Source organism: Mustela nivalis (genome assembly GCF_964662115.1).
Source record: "Mustela nivalis genome assembly, chromosome: 1".
NCBI classification, from domain to species: domain Eukaryota; kingdom Metazoa; phylum Chordata; class Mammalia; order Carnivora; family Mustelidae; genus Mustela; species Mustela nivalis.
In genome coordinates this window covers 19,466,391-19,475,704 of record NC_139020.1, presented here as the reverse complement: position 1 = coordinate 19,475,704, position 9,314 = coordinate 19,466,391, and the positions used below count along the sequence as shown (strand labels likewise).

General features: G+C 37.0%; 1 pseudogene across 1 annotated transcript; it reads left to right on the top strand.

Moving 5' to 3' along the window:
- The first annotated feature begins 5,764 nt into the window (after window positions 1-5,764).
- LOC309871485 (peroxiredoxin-1 pseudogene) lies at window positions 5,765-6,385 on the top strand (annotated as a pseudogene). Its single transcript has one exon. The product of its transcript is annotated as a peroxiredoxin-1 pseudogene (transcript).
- The last annotated feature ends 2,929 nt before the right edge of the window (window positions 6,386-9,314 follow it).

Genomic DNA, 9,314 nt, shown 5'->3' with positions numbered 1-9,314 from the left:
TGAGATCATCTCCTGAGCCGAAGGCAGCAGCTTAACTACTGTGTATGTCTTTGATCCAAGTAAATATTTCCAGTTCTCCACCAGAAATGTCATATAGTCTTTGTATCCATGTTGAAAAAGAATGCTATTTACTGAAACAATAAAGTTCCAAACCTAAAACTGGATATCTAAATTTCATAATACCTAGAAAATACAAGTTTAAAATGACATTTTTTTTTTCTTTCCCAAAACTAAAAGCCTATTTCTCCTTGTCTGAGTTAGGCATAAAAACAAGCATCCAGATGACATTTTAGCTAATTTTTATAGATGTATGTCTATCTTTTACTAACCCTTTCATGTCAGTTTGACCCCTACTTATACCAAATTTTTCTTCCCTATCATGGAATATAAGAAATAATCCTTGACAAGATTCACTAACATCAACATGTTCTTTGAAAAATGAATTAGTATTACTCTCATTCTTGTGCTACTCCTAGATAACGTTAAGAAAATTTTTGGTTAACTAACAATTAAAATGAGAGTTAGAATCATGTGTAATTTGAATAATAATGTGTAATTTGAAGAATAATGTGTAATTTCCAGTATATGTATATATATTTTTTTTCTTTTTTAGTTGTGAGATTTTAAGATCTAATTGGTTTCTCAAAATCTGTATTCACTAATGGAAAAACAAAGAAGAAATCAACAATTGCATAAGAGAGTGAACATTCATTTATTTGTAATGGACATTAACAATATTCAGCTTTTAGTTCAATATTATGTTTCAAATCAGAAAAAAAAATAGCATTTAATTGAGAGAGTTCTGGGTTTTCTTTCTGCCTCCAGAAACTGTCAAGATATTTTATTTAAATGATGAATAATGTCATAAAGAAAAAACATAGACTCTTCATAGTCAGACAATATCAAATTTAAAACAGAGCATTAACCTGTATGGTCAGTCTCTGTGGGAAAGAATATAAGTTTGTCAAATTTTAGTACCATTTTCACACTCATTTCAAAGTGAGGAATACAGGTAACACAGTTAAAGATTGCAACATTTAAATCATTCAGTGCAGGAACTACATAGAAACAAGGTATGCTGGTTAATTTATAGTAGCTACTCTTAACCATATAAAATTTATAGAAACATAAAAGCTTATATTTTGGATATAAGGCTAAGCCCAACTATGTACCTCCTCTCACATGCAAAGTCTCATTAAATGACAGAATTCTCAATATAAATTGCATGCAGCATATATTGAACTGTATGGGGTTCTACATCATTCCTCTCTTTTCTTTTCTGTTGGATCTTTATCCTTCTCACCCCGTCATTTGGAGGGGTGTCCAACTCGTTCATGGCCTCAATCCATTTGTGTATTGGCTCCTAAAATCACTTATATAAAAAATCATAAAACCATGCATTTTCTGTGCTTTATGCCTTTTTCTGGTGCCTTACCTTTTAGAATATAGTCTAAGTACCACAATATAAAAAGCTGTAGTATCAAACCATCCACGTTACCCATATCATAAGATACCCTATTTTGGTATGCTTCAAAGACCGTATGCTTCAAAGACCCCGAATGACTTGCTATTTCCAGACAACTACTTCTCTTCCCCATGATTTTTAAAGCTGTCTCTGCCCCCACTCTGTTAAGACATTCTCTTTGCCCCATTTCTCACTTGACTTTTCCTTTAATATTAAGTTCAAGTGTTAACTAGTTCAGGTAGCTCCTCATGATTTGTGTTTCCCCAACTGGGATAACTAATCCCTTCTAAATATTTCTGAAATGCCATGTGTACTTATTAATGTTTGCTACAGTTGGCATTTGTCTTTCCGTGTTTTGCTTTAAAAGCAGGTTGATAGCTACTTGAGGTATGACTCAATTATCTCATTCTTAATTATCTTATTCTGGTGTTAATGAACACCACAACAAAAACATCCTTGATAACCTGGATGACATGTGAAAAAAAAAGATATTCTTAAACTTTCAGCTCTAATATTCATTCAAATAGACACTCCTTTTGGGATGTCTGAGTGACTCAGTTGGTTAAGTGTCAGAATCTTGGTTTTGGCTCAGGTCATGGTCTCAGAGTCATGAGAATTATCCCAGAGTTGGTCTCTACACTGGCCGGGGAGCCTGCTTGAGTTTCTCTCTCTGTCCTCTTCCCTCCCCTTCATGCTTGGGGATGCACATGCTCTCTAAACAAACAAACAAACAAACAAACAGACACTCCTTTTATCCCAGGAAAATATATTCTCAAAATGTAGTTTTCTAAATACTGGAAACATTAAATGGTATATTTAAGGCAGATGAATTTCAACACAAAAGGTTTTTTTTCCTTCCCAGCATGTGGCTTCATTGCTAAAGAAAGTTGTTTCTCTGAGCAGGTGTTTCCATGTCTCAACCTGCAGGAAGTCATTTAAAACGAAGACACACCAGAATAGTTTCCATGGAAGCAGAAATTAACCCCTAACAATCCCATACTTCATTCACATCTGGTACAACCTCCATCAGAGATAGCAATTGAGGCAAATTACACCTCTAAAAGACCAATAAAAGGGTAATTATCTTAATAATCTTTTCCTGCATTACTATACATGTTGCTCTATGACATGTATTTTATATTAATATTAAGGTAAATAGCCACATCTAATTAACTTCTTTACAAATCATATTCCTACCTTTTAAGTGACTATATTATAATAAACTTTATTTTAGAATGATGAATACTTTAAGAATGATAGCAACACTTCCCACTTGCCTATAGTCTCCTCTTCAGGTGTTTTCTATACTTGCATTTGTCCAAGTCTCAGGAAAAATTTCAATGACTTGGAAAAAGACTTCAGTGACTTGAACTGGTGAAAAATACCTCTCCATTATTTCTGGTGTAGCCAGGGAAGCTGAAGTCTTGAGCCACAAAGGGCTTGAAATGACCTCCATGGACATCATTCCATTCAAATGTTTTAGTAAAGGCTACCACAGATTTTCCTACCTGAATTTTTTCCTCACTCTCTCCTGGAGTTATCCAGTGATCCAACATTTTTGAGATTCTTATGACATGAAGAATTAAACTTTTGTAGACTCACCAATTTATGTAAGTATATTCTACATATATATGCATCACACTATCTATGTTTTATATATATATATAATTTTCCATTTGTTAGGATGGCTAATTAACTACAAAGACAGAAGATAAAGTAAACATTGAGAATTATCTATGGAGAAAGGAAAACTCTGTTTCCTCATACCCTCCTGCTACAGTTACCCTTCACACAAAGCACACAGTTTTTCTATCTAACATTCCATCCTCTTTCCATCTAGAAAAGACTTTAAGGTGAAGTTCACATTAGCATAGTTGTCTTTAATATAATGAATGAGTTCATGGAAAAATCAGCTAAGAATGTAATTATTTTAATGGTTAGGTTTTCCTCCATTCAAAACTGTGCTCTCTGACACACAAATAACCTCCTGTGGGCTGTAAAAGTTTTTGTTGTTTTTGTTCAAGTCTAGAGATTAGAAGCATGGATATTTATTATAGTTAAGGACCTAAGAGTTTCAGAGAGGCAATTTCTGAAAGATGGCTAAAAAATGACCTCATTCTCCTTCAAGTTTATTGTCAACACTATTCTGTACTGGTACTCCAAGATGCATGATGTGATTTAGTTCTTTCTGCACGGGCTTCAGCGGCATGTTTCTCAATAAAGAATTGTGCTTGAATGGCTGATTTTATTTTTTTCCAAAAGACTTCCCCTTTTATAATTCACCCAAGTAGGAAAACACTGCTATAAACATTACAAAATATTTATAATTTGGAATAGTAAATACACTCTCTGTGCTTTAATAGTTTGGAATGAGTCATAAATTCTGAAGTTTTGAAAGAGATAGATTGAAATCTACTAGATAAAATTTCTGTATTTCTAATTCCCTCAGTTGACAGTTTGTAGGTTACCAATGAACCAGTTCAAAGTATTCTCTGTGAAATAGTAATGATATATAAAATGATTAATACCAATAAAAGGGAAGTACAAAAACTGAGATTAAGCATTCAGAATATTTTAGAGTAACTTGATAGACTAATTACATATCTAATAGAGTTAATAAGTTAAAATATGTATTTGTATTCTGTAATCCTCTTTTTTGTTTTCAATTTTCATAGTAATTCATTTAGTGATTCATTTTTCATTACAGTTTACTGAGGTTTAAGTTTGAAAAAAGACTCCACCACAGAGAGTTTGAGATACACTAAATTCTAGAACAGTGGTTTTCAAGAATTTATTTTACTTATTTGACAGACAGAGATCAAAAGTAGGCAGACAGAGAGGCCAGGGGAGCAGCCTCCCCACTGAGCAGAGAGCCAGATGTGGGACTCATCCCAGGACTCCAGAATCATGACCTGAGCCAAAGGTACAGGCTTTAACCCAGTGAGCTGCCCAGGTGCCCCAATTTTCCTGGATTTTAAGGGTAGGCTGAATCTGATCACATGAGCCTTTATTTTTAATTTAATTTTTTAAGATTTTATGTATTTATTTGACAGAGAGAGAGACAGCAAGAGAGGGAACACAAGCAGGGGGAGTGGGAGAGGAAGAAGCAGGCTTCCAGGGGAGCAGGAAGCCCAATGCAGGGCTTGGTCCCAGGACCCCAGGACCATGACCCAAGCCGCCCGAAGGCCAACACTTAATGACTAAGCCACCCAGGTGTCGCAAGATCACATGAGCCTTTAAACTCAGAGACCTTTCTCCAACTAGGCTCAAGAAAGATGTGGCAAATGGAAATTTAGAGATATTCCAAGCATGAGAAAGGCCCAACCACCAGTGTAGGAGAGAGCCACATGAAAAGTATGAGAATTGTTATAGACTGAATGTGTCTCCCCCGAATCTTTGTTGAATTCCTAACCCACCAAGAACATGGTTAGTGCCATTATAAAAGAGGCTCCAGAGAGCTCTCCTGCTGTTGTTTTGCCATTAGAGAACAGACTGTGAACATGATTATGTATAAGTGAGAAATTACCAGACACTGAATCACCTGGGCTCTTGATCTTGGAGTTCTAGTCTCCAGAACTGCAGAAATCAATGTTTATTGTTTAAGCTATTTGGTCTACATGTTTTTGTTAGAGCAGCCCAACTGACTAAAACAAAGCAAATATAGGTAGCCCCTAAGAAGGAAAGATGCCCTCAGTGACAGCAATAAAGGGAACAGTATCTTCAGTCCTATTACAGCAGGGAACAGAATTTGGTCATCTACCAGAATGTGCTTGAAAGTCGATTCACTCCCAGAACCTCCAAGAAATAATGCCACTCTGTTTGACACAGTGGTATTCACCTTGCAGATTCTAAACACAAGACCCAATTGGACCATGTTGCACCAGGACTTCTTACCTATAGACTTATTGAACTAGAACATAATAAATGTATGTTGTTTTAAATTAGTAGATCTGAGGTAATTTCTTATAGTGACAATGGAAAATAATGTATTTATACCCAAAAGAAGGAGTTTATTATTGAATTATTGTGGACCTAACACCTTCCCTGAAAACAAGGTCAAAGTTTCTACCTTATTCATTGGATAGTAGTCTAGTTTCTGAATTTCAGCCAATGCATTACTTTAAAAATATTCCAACTGTACTATGTTTACTTTAATTCAAAATCAGCATACATATAATATGCTTCACATGAATACAATGTCCATAATTGTGCAAATATAAATAATTTCATTTTTTAAATTATTACTAGAATTATGCCTACCTTTTATACCTTTCATTAAAGATTTAGTTTAGGGACGTCTTCTTCCTGCCTTGTCTTCGGTGTTTTTGTTCGTAGAGCGGCCAATAGTAAGATGTCTTCAGGAAATGCCAAAGTTGGGCATCCTGCCCCCAACTTCAAAGCCACAGCTGTTATGCCAGATGGCCATTCAAAGACCTCAGTCTATCTGACTACAAAGGAAAATATGTCGTGTTCTTCTTTTACCCTCTTGACTTCACCTTTCTGTGTGCCACGGAGATCATTGCTTTCAGTGACAGGGCAGAAGAATTTAAGAAACTCAACTGTCAAGTGATTGGTGCTTCTGTGGATTCTCATTTCTGTCACCTGGTATGGATCAACACACCCAAGAAACAAGGAGGACTGGGACCCATGAACATCCCCTAGATATCAGACCCCAAGCGTACCATTGCTCCAGACTATGGAGTCTTAAAGGCTGATGAAGGCATCTCATTCAGGGGCCTCTTTATCATTGATGATAAAGGCATCCTTAGGCAGATCACTGTAAATGACCTACCTGTTGGCCGCTCTGTGGATGAGGCTTTGCGACTGGTTCAGGCCTTAGAGTTTACCAACATTCATGGGAAAGTGTGCCCAGCTGGCTGGACGCCTGGCAGTGATACCATCAAGCCTGGGCGGCCATGAAAACAAAATCTCTTTGTACTATTGTTATGCTTAAAACACAAGACTTTAGACTTTGTGCAGATGTGGTATGGGATGGGACAGGCCTTTCCTGCAGGGGTTGGGGAGTCCAGCCTTGTTTCCTCTGGAAAGAATGGCCTGAACTGTGTTACAGGGTAGGCCAACTGTGATGCACAGTAGTAGGGCAACACTTTTGATCTTCTGTTGTTTCTATTAGACTTGAACTGAGGAAAAAAAGAAAAAAATAATAATTTAGTTTAGGGGCACCTGGGTGGCTCAGTCGGTTGAGCGTCTGCCTTAGGCTCAGGTCGAGATCTCGGGGTTCTGGGATCGAGCACTTCATTCGGCTCCCTGCTTGGCAGAAAGCCTGCTTTTTCCCACTCCCCCCTGCCTCTGTTCCCTCTCTCACTGTGTGTCTCTCTCTGTCAAATAAATAAATAAAATCTTAAAAAAAAAACAAAACTTAGTTTATACAAGCCTCTGTAAAAAGCATTTCGCTTACTTTGCCACATCTAAGGGGGTATGAGATTTTAATAGCACTAAAGGAAACTGAGTCTGGAAAGTTAAAGAAAAATCCAGCCTGAATCTCTGGTCTGCATAATGTAAGACTGATGCTTATGACTTTCACGTGTTTTTTCTCTGACTGGAGAAGTCTAGTTTTATTCTCTGTCATATGCCTGTTAATCTAGAGAAGAAAAAAAAAAAGAATGACTGCAGAAATTATTACAAATATTTCAGTTACAATGTATTTTCTTCTTATGACTTCAGAAATAGCAACTTCCTTCCTCAGCTGCTGTTGCTACTAGGCTCACTAATTAATTTATGCAATAGAATCAATAAAAAGACCCATATTCAGAATGTTTACATATACTCAGCTGGAAGATTCAAACAAACATTTATATCTTAGTAAGCAAAATGACGACAAAAAGTAAATAATCTCTATATTCAATGAAAAGTGCTTGCCATTTTGCTAAGTTGCAGAGTAAATTTTATGTGTGTTTCATGAGGGTCAATAATTACAAAATTAATCCACCTGATTGGTTTGTTATATTCTGAGCATCTTCTCTTACATTCAAGTAGGAGCTTCTTCTCTTGTTGGTATGGAGTTTTAGAGTTTATCGAATCATGGAGGCTGCAGGGTAGAATTTCTGATTATTATTTTAAAGATTTTATTTATTTATTTGACAGAGAGAGATCACAAGTAGGTATAGAGGCAGGCAGAGAGAGAGAGAGAGGAGGAAGCAGACTCCCTGCTGAGCAGAGAGCCTGATTCGGGACTCGATCCCAGGACCCTGAGATCATGACCTGAGCTGAAGGCAGCGGCTTAACCCACTGAGCCACCCAGGTGCCCCGAATTTCTGATTATTGGTGTTAGAATACAAACTACTCCAAAAGTTACTGATATAAGATTACAACTATTTATTTTGTGCAGGGAGTCTCTGCATGAGAAATTCAGACATTGTATGATAGGGATGGTTTTTCTGTACCTCAAGATGCTTTTGACCTCAGATGAAAGATTGAGAGATTGGATACTGAACTCATCAGAGAATTCACTCACCAACATGTTGATGTTGGTCTGATGGAACATTTACATGTGATATCTCCATGTGATCTGGACTTCCTTTCAACATGATGCCTCAGTTCAAAAGGCATGTGTTCCAAAAAGAATGAAGGCCTGGTCACTTTTATTGACCTAGATTCAGAAGACAGGCAACATCACTTCTTCCACATCAGGTTGGTTGAGAAAGTTACAGTGGTCTGGCCAGGTTCAAGGAGAAGAAATGAAGATTCTGCCTCTCCTTTTTAGAAGAGTGTCAATATCACTTTGTAAGAAGAATATGTGGAATAAATATATACTTGAGCTGTCTTTTGACAGCACTCTCTGGTGTAGTATGGAATCTACACACACAAGAGAGGTGCTTGAGATACAATGAAGAGACTATTGAAGGCTTTTGACATATAGACTGCATCCAGTAATAGAAAAGGACTAACAAAAGCATCCTGAAAATTCATTAACACTGAAACACAATCAGAAAAATATTTCCGCACACCTCTTTCTTATTATAACGTTTTATGCATCAACTTGGCTGGCTTCCGGTTTCCATATTTGAAACAGTTACATAGGTGTTAGTACTGTGAATGAATTTTGAGGATGTTAGTGATGTCCATAATCATTTGAGTTTAAGTAAAGGAAATTATCCTAGACAATCCGAGTGGGCTTAATCCATTGATTTGAAAAACCTGCATATCTGATGAAGGAGATCTTCTGCCTGTGGATAATGACATCATCTTGCATCCAAGAATGGCAGCCTGCTCTTGCTGACAGCCTGCTCTATAAATTCCAACATGACCAGCAAGATCTTATAATAGGGTAAGCCAATTACTTGTAATTAATCTCTTGATATATATTTCCTATTCATTCTGTTTCCCTGGTTGACTCTTGAAGGAAACATTCATTAAAAACGTCTATTTCTATTTATGACATTCAAAATTATGAAATTGTGATCAATAATAAGAAAAATGTATTTGGTCTTCATCCAACTGTTCTGGCAAAAAGTGTCTAAAATGTGGGATGCCTGGGTGGCTCAGTGGGTTAAAGCCTCTGCCTTCAGCTCAGTTCATGATCTTAGGGTCCTGGGATGGAGCCCCACATCGGGCTCTCTGCTCAGCAGGGAGCCTGCTTCCTCCTCTCTGTCTCTGCCTGTCTCTCTGCCTACTTGTGGTCTCTATCTGTCAAATAAATAAATAAAATCTTAAAAAAAAAGTTTCTAAAACCCTCAGAATTTCCTAAAATTTTTTTTTTTTTTTGACAGAGAGAGATCACAAGTAGGCAGAGAGAGAGAGAGAGAGAGAGAGAGAGAGGAAGAAACAGGCTCCCTGCTGAGCAGAAAGCCCGATGTGGGACTTGATCCCAGGACCCTGAGATCATGAC